Source organism: Macrobrachium nipponense, chromosome 48, assembly GCF_015104395.2.
Source record: "Macrobrachium nipponense isolate FS-2020 chromosome 48, ASM1510439v2, whole genome shotgun sequence".
In the NCBI taxonomy this organism is placed as follows: Eukaryota; Metazoa; Arthropoda; class Malacostraca; order Decapoda; family Palaemonidae; genus Macrobrachium; species Macrobrachium nipponense.
In genome coordinates this window covers 7,444,191-7,452,020 of record NC_087223.1, presented here as the reverse complement: position 1 = coordinate 7,452,020, position 7,830 = coordinate 7,444,191, and the positions used below count along the sequence as shown (strand labels likewise).

Genomic DNA, 7,830 nt, shown 5'->3' with positions numbered 1-7,830 from the left:
TCTAGTAATATTCAGTCATTTATCTTCATCGTGAAACAAATTCGAAGTCTCTAGCACAATATTTAAATTTATGGTGAATTTTTAAAAAAAAACTTTCCTTCCCTCCGCGCGCGGATTCTCCGCCACAAATCTCCGAAATGCGTAAGTCCCATTCTCGGAATATTTGCTCCGTTTCATATTAGGCATTTCATAGAGTATTATATATTGAAAATGTGCGCAATTTCATGTGGAATAAAACGAAAAATATTTGAAAGTTGTAGCTTTTCTTATTTCCGAAATAATTGCATATAAAAAAATCTATATAAAAAATTCGACATTCGGTCAACTTTAGCTCGTCAGATATGGTCGAAAACTGCATTTGTAAGCTAATATTCTTACAGTATAGTAATATTCAATCATTTTTCTTCATTCTGAAACATATTGGAAGTCTCTAGGACAATATTTAGATTTATGGTGAATTTTTGAAAAAATATAGTTGTTTACGTAAGCGTGTTACGAATTCATGCATTATTTTGTGATAATATTCTCTGTGTTGCTTTTTATCGTTTTACATGTGTTATATATCAAAATGATTGCAATTTAGTGCACATTACAACGAAAAAAAAAGTAACTTGTTACCTTCAACCGTTTTGCGCACAGCGCGATTTGAATACAATTATATATGAAATTTCGTTTTTGCGCTATCATATATCGCATTATTTATATATGATAATGATAATTTTTTTCATTTCTGATGGTTGCATACTAAACTTCATGCAATGACAAAAAAAGAAGCCAAAAATTAACTCTTAATCTTGAAAACTAAGCGCGCTGTGATTTTTTGAAAAAAATATTTTTTCCGCTTACACGCTCACTCTCAAACCCCTCCGCATACGGGAGTCATTTTTTTATTTACCGCTCCGGCGTTTTAAGGGTTCAGTATTTCCTAGAAGCTCCAACTCTTCAGAATATATTGTTGTACAAAGTTAGTCTTTAGACTGAAAGTATTTGATTTGGTATTTTATCATAACCTTATCAGCTACTATTTAAGTATTTAACCATCCCACCCGCCCACAACCCCATACCCCAGATCCCACCCATGGCCAGATAAGAGGGAAGAGTTGCGAGGTAGCAGTGAAATCCAGGGGTGGGGTGGGGGGGTGGGGGGGTGGGATTTTGTTAATCCAGGAAGGATTTTCACTATCTGGTGGAAGCGATGCGGTAGAATAATCTCTCTTTCTCTCTCTCTCCCTCTCTCTCTCTCTCTCTCTCTCATCTGTCTCTCTATCTCTCCTCTCTCTCTCTCTCTCTCTCTCTATCTCTCCTCTCTCTCTCATTGCTTGGAGTTACCAAATAGAATTCGGGAAAATTATTTTTAAATAGTCGTGGATAGGATTTTAGAGAGAGAGAGAGAGAGAGAGAGAGAGAGAGAGAGAGAGACGAGAGAGAGAGAGATTTTTTTTTTTTGAGAGATCGAGAAAAGAGAGATAGAGAGAGAAGAGAGAGAGAGAGAGAGAAAATTTGATAGGATATCTATAAAAGACGACAGGGAGAGAGAGAGAGAGATTTGAGAAAGGATCGATAGCAAATTTGAGAGATAGACTATGAGCGAGAGAGAGAGAGAGAGAGAGGAGAGAGAGTAGAGAGAGAGAGAGAGAGAGGACTTTGATGAAATATCTTGGATAAAGAGAGAGAGAGAGAGGAGAGAGAGAGAGAGAGGAAGACAAGATAAAATACTAGAGAAGAGAGATAGAGAGAGAGAGAGAGGAGAGGAGAAGAAAAAGTAGAGCGAGAGAGAGAGAGAGAGAGAAGAGAGAGAGAGAGATTTGATAAATATCTTTAAAATAAAAGGGGACGAGAAGAGAGAGAGAGAGTAGAGAGAGAGAGAGAGAGAGAGGTGAGAGAGATAAAATTTGATAAATATCTTTAGAAAAACGAGAGAGAGAGAAGAGAGAGAGAAAAAGAGAGAGAGAGAGATTTGATAATATCTTAAAAAGACGAGAGCGAGGAGAGAGAGAGAAAGAAAGACGAGAAAGGTCAGAGGAATCTGATAACCCTCTCTAAAACAGAAATCTGATAAATGACCTATATAAATGGTGTAATTACTCTCGAGAGTTTTTTCCAGTCGAAATAGATTAATAAAAATTCTAACCCTTTTTCATTCACTGGTGATTCACCTCTGGGGGATTTTTGTAGAAAAATATGTTATTTAATTCCTTTAATTTTACTAGTTATAAAATAAATATGCATTATCACTACGGCATCAGTATTAAAGTACTTTACCTGATGTAATTACTTAACTAGTCAATTTTTTTTTAAAAATTAACGTAATTTTCATAAAATAGCTTTTCTCGTCTAATCCTTTTAAATGGTTATTGCCGTAAACAAACCACCAATTTTAATGCGGAAAATGTTTTCTTTGTTTACTGAGTGACGGAGAAAACCGGCAGTACCTGTCAAGAACTTAACAACAGCAGTCTTCAGCAGAAAGTTCCAGTCATACTTACCGTGGATTAAACTTTGAAGTGATTTAGTGCATATGGATCTTATCATTTGCATCACGGTCATGTGGTACGCAAATATGGAATAATTCTATCAAGTTACCATTGGACCCGGACCTGCCAAAGGGGAACCCGCTTACCTATCTCCTAAATCACACTAAAAACAAGGTGAGAGAAAAGCTATTTTTTCTTTGTTTTTTAAACTGTCCAGATCTTTACTTTTATTCCTGCAGCTTTAATGGATGCTTATGTGATAAGTGTATTATTATCTATACTTATCCAAATTATACGTACCTTACCTATACTTACCTTACATATAAGTGAATTACATACTTATTCATACTTCTAGTTACTTTGTTTAATTATATTTCATTAGTCAATTTACTATTTAATTGTATTGAATTCTGTTTGTTTTTACGCTCATTTTGACGTTTTGTTTACTGGGATAGAAATATACTTTACATTTTACTTGTTTACTTTTGGGCTGTTATTTCATTGGGGTAGTTGCGTCCGATTCTGTTCATACATGAAATCTTAAGATTTCCTCTTGTTCACTATTTCAGATGTGTTTGTATACTTTCGGATTCATTTCATTGGCCTCCGGATGATGCAGCCCAAGTACTCACTTCCTATCCTTATGGTTCACGTCAAGTGTTTGTTTATCATTCAGAAGTCTATTTTTGTGGTTCAATGATATACATTACAATTAAATTCATTGTAACTTATACTTTATTATTTAATATATCCTATATTAACTTATAAATTTAATAAATTACCTTATCATTAAAATCTGTATAGAATTCATTTTTATACATGGCGACCGTGGCAGGATCTGGAAGTTGAGTGGGTGGCTGTGTTTCCCGGAGGTAGGTATCGGGTCCATGGTGATAATTTGCATAAAATTTACTTTAAGTTACTTTTGTGATTACTGTTTATACACTTCTGTTTATATTAGTACTGCATTTTATTGTTTTACTGCGGTCTATTGTTACTTATATATTAGTCAAGATGACTGAACTGAAGAGATTAATAACTTCTCGGAAGTTTGTAAGAAAGTCTGTTACGGAGTCGTTTGATCGACGTGATCAGTTCCTCTTACTTGAAGCTTCAGATAAGCTAGCACTTGAGTCTAAGTTGACTGATAACATGGCACGTTTGAAGGAATTGGATCTTCAAATACAGGGTATAAAATGGAGTTCTGAAGAAAACGAAAGTGACTGATGGAGGAATGGAGGCCTGTGAAAAATTATCAAGACAAACTACGTTCGTCTTTATTTAAGCTCCAATCGCCTGTACCGACTACACCATCACCCCCAACTCCAGCTCTTCCCCTTTTGAAGAGACCAACGGCTCCTTTACCTCGATACTCTGGTCAAGAGAACGAAGATCTAACTAAATTTCTATCTCAATTTGAGGCAGTTATCAACAGGTATGAATACTCTGACTACGAAAAGCTTTTACTCCTAAAGCAGCAGATAACTGGAAGAGCCTTGGTTTTGATAGATTCCTTGGAGTCTCATAACCAAGGATATAGTAAAGCAAAGGAGCTCTTAGAAAAGGCACTTGCTTCTCCAGACGTTCAGAAATTCAGCACCATCAAGCAGCTATCTGAGCTAAACTTGGACAAATGTGATGACCCATTTGAATATGTATCCAAAGTTAAAGGTATAATAGAGAATGTCCGTAAGTTGAATGTTACTATTGATTATATTTTGCAATACTTTGTGTGGATAGGTTCTGAATGAGAAGTTCCAGGGATTACTGATAAATATTACTAACCATACATGGCCTTCAATTGAAGAGATTGGTGATAACTTCTTCACTGCCTGCACAAGATACCATCACCCATAAGAAGAAAGGGAAAGTAACAGATCATTCTGTGGATATGGCAATAAATGTGAACTTCACACCAGAGGGAACTAGTGGAGTTACTACTGCAAAATGTTATCCATGCTCCTTGTGTAGCACAGTCCAAGAAAAGGCTAGCCATAAACACATCAGATTGTACGAACTTTATTTCTCCGGTTTCCAAAGTTGAGAAATTGAAGAGTATCGATGGATGTACTAGATGTGGCCTGGCATCACATTCTACTGAAAAGTGCAGATACAAATTTAGAGATCGGTGTGTAAATTGCAAAGGTTTTCATTGAATTACTTGTGCACTCGTCCAGGGGAAAATCAATCCAATGACATTGGTCAAAAGAATCTGGACCTTAACAAGAAAGTTCCATGAAAAAAACAAGGGCAGACAAAGACACAGGCTAAAACTCCTGCGGAAAGATCCCAGAATAACATTACTACTATTACAGAGGCATTGAATAACTCAAGTGAGGGAGATACGATTCTTCCAACCTTCACGTGTAACATAAGTGGATTCAATGTGCGTTGTATGAAAGACAGTGGATGTCAATCCAATTTCATATCTGAAGAGTTGGCAAGCAGATTGAATCTACCAGTCATACGAGAGAGTGTTAAACTTACTGTGAATGGTATCAATGTCCCTAGAAGTTATGACACCAAATTGTCGATGGTGGAAATGAAATTTGACAGGGATTCAAGAGTCATTTATGCATTGTGCCTTCCTAATATAAATATTACTTTGAATCTTCCCAAGTTGAACAGAGTTGTTAATGGATTTCTGTCAAAAGGATATAAATTGGCAGATACAAGACTTTTGGATGGTTCAGAAGATATTTCTGATATCCAGCTTATTTTGGGATCAAAATCCAGCTATTGCATACCTGAGACTGAAATTGTATTCGGAGAGAAATCTATATATTCAAGAACTCCTCATGGTGTAGTGTTAAGGAGCAACTGAGACTATTTTACATGATCTGCCTTATTTACCATATGCCCTTGAAATCTCGTCGTCTTCCTACATTTCAATAACTAATAGAACCCCAGACTACCTACCTTCAGAAGAAGCTAAGTTTTATCAAACCTCTAATATAGATTTTTGGTAAAAAAATCGAAATAGAAATGAATCATTTGTTTTGGAAGGAGAAGATGATGAAGTCGGTGGGTTAGTTGATATTGACAAGGATGTACTTGATTCTGTTTGTGACCAAGCATTACATAGAGAGACTTCAATGTACTCTGAAACTGTTGAAATCCATACTCAGTTGGTCAATTACGTTTTAGAGAAAACTACAAGGAATAGTGAAGGGAGGCTGGTGATGCCATTACTCTGGAACCCTAGAGTTTCTCACCTTTTGGACATAACTTCAATATATCAGAGAAAATACTGTCAAGCCTGCAAAGAAAATTGCAAGGAAATTTAGACAATAAACTGAAGCAGATAAATATGGTATTTAAGGAGCAAGCGGATGCTGGAATAATTGAGAGAATTGAAAATTTAGATCGATTCAAGAAGAGCATCCAGAGTCCAGTTTCATGCCTTTTATGGGCATTTTTAAGCCTGATCGTGAGACACAAAATGTAGGGTTGGTGTTCCTATCCAATTTGAGTGACAAAGGAAGTATGAATCACAATCAAACTATGCATGCAGGTCCAACATTAAATCAGAAACTCTCCACTTCCATTATCAATTTGAGGTTCGGAAGCAAACTATGTTGCTTGATATAAGAAGCATTCAACAATATGGTCTTTAGGAAGTCGACCAAATCGCCTTTGTTTTTTGTGGTTTAGAAATCTTGAAGAGGGAGATTTTTCAATTATTGGCTATAAGAATAGTAGACTTCCTTTTGGACTTATTATGTTCACCTGCATTATTAATGCTTGGATATACAAGATATTGATACTGGATTCTACGAATGATTCTTTTCCATTAATGAAACTCAAGAGAACCATTTATCAGTTGCTTATATGGACAAACTGTGCATTTACGGCAGAAACGTCGGGAGTGTTTGTTGTGGATGTATACAATGTTGGAGGATATTTTCAGTCCATATAAGTTTCACTTCAGCAGTTTTTGTCTAATGACATGTCCTTACAGAAAGAAATTGACAAAAGAAAATTCAGGAAACAGAGACTCCAACAAAAAGTAAACTGCTGGGACTTGAGTGGGATCGAATGAGATACATTGTCTACAAAACCCATACAACTGGATATAAATTCATCAACAAAAAGAGAAGTTTTATCTACTATAGTTCACAGTTCGATCTTCTTAATTTCAACGGACCTATACTGAATCGAGCCAGATTGTTTCTACACAGATTGCAGTGTAGACCAGAACTAGATTGGGATGAAAAGCTTACTGCTCCCTTGATCAATGAATGGAAGAATATCTGCAAGCAGGCCAATTCTGCACCTTCTGTAGAGTTCCCACGGAATTTTGGTGCTGTACTGACATAAATTGGTTGGGTTTGCTGATAGTAGTAAGGTTCTGTTGGCACTGCAGTGTATCTGTATAACATAAATACAAATAATATCTACTTTTAGCAAGAAATAAACTGGTGAGTAAACAATTGGAGTCAAAATCCATACCAAGCTTGGAATTGCAAGCTCTTGCATTAACCGTTGAAACTATGGAAAGGATTTGAAGAATGAACTTTCAGGATTTGGTTGCATTGATCCTATTGAGATAGTTGGATGTGAAGTCTACTCTGACAGTTTGGTGGTACTGACCTGGCTGCAGTCTTACGCCTTGAAACTTGACAAACTACAAAAAAAGCAACCCTTTGTACTCAATAGGTTAGAGTATATCAATAAGCTGTGTGAGGATTCTTGTATGAAATTTTCTTTTGTGTCTGGAGAAGATAATCCAGCAGACTGCATCACCAGACCTTTATCCTTTAGACAGCTGATGAAAACAAACTATATAACTGGTCCCCAAGTTCATTACAGAAAGCGAAAGCAATGTGATCTGTAGTGACAGCACATTGTCGTTCATTATACCTGGATTATTTGAACCAAAACGAGTGCATAAAGTGGAGACCAATTGTGTAGCTTGTTCACCTCCGCATGTGTGCTCGGAACATCTTTTCTCTTTTAATAGGGTTTCTAGTTTTGAGAAGGCTGTGAGAGTGCATGCGGTGGTGCTCAGGTTCTGCAGCATTTTGAAATCTAAGTTTAAAAGTAAACATCCAGCTCTAGATCATTTTGAAGTTGAAGATGAAGGCTTTAACTTTTATGATGAAGCTTGTAGGCGATTATAATCAGGGATCAACATATTCACTTCCCAGATGTCTTGATTATTTTCACTCAAACAGAAGCAGTTGAAGAATCTGCCTAACATTGTTGCACAATTGAACTTGTTTCTTGATTCGGATGGCATGGTGAGGGTAAAGAGTAAATGCCGAAGATTGAAGGAAGTTCCAACATCTTAACAAATTCACTATCCTTTACTAATATCGAAGGACAGTATGTTGGTTCCTCTGATTATAAGGGA

At 36.3% G+C, this 7,830-nt stretch overlaps 1 long non-coding RNA gene across 1 annotated transcript; it reads left to right on the top strand.

Annotated features, from left to right (window-relative positions):
- The first annotated feature begins 2,552 nt into the window (after window positions 1-2,552).
- LOC135204925 (uncharacterized) lies at window positions 2,553-3,205 on the top strand. The gene is made up of 2 exons (XR_010312374.1): window positions 2,553-2,648; window positions 3,044-3,205. It is a non-coding gene; the product is annotated as an uncharacterized LOC135204925 (long non-coding RNA).
- The last annotated feature ends 4,625 nt before the right edge of the window (window positions 3,206-7,830 follow it).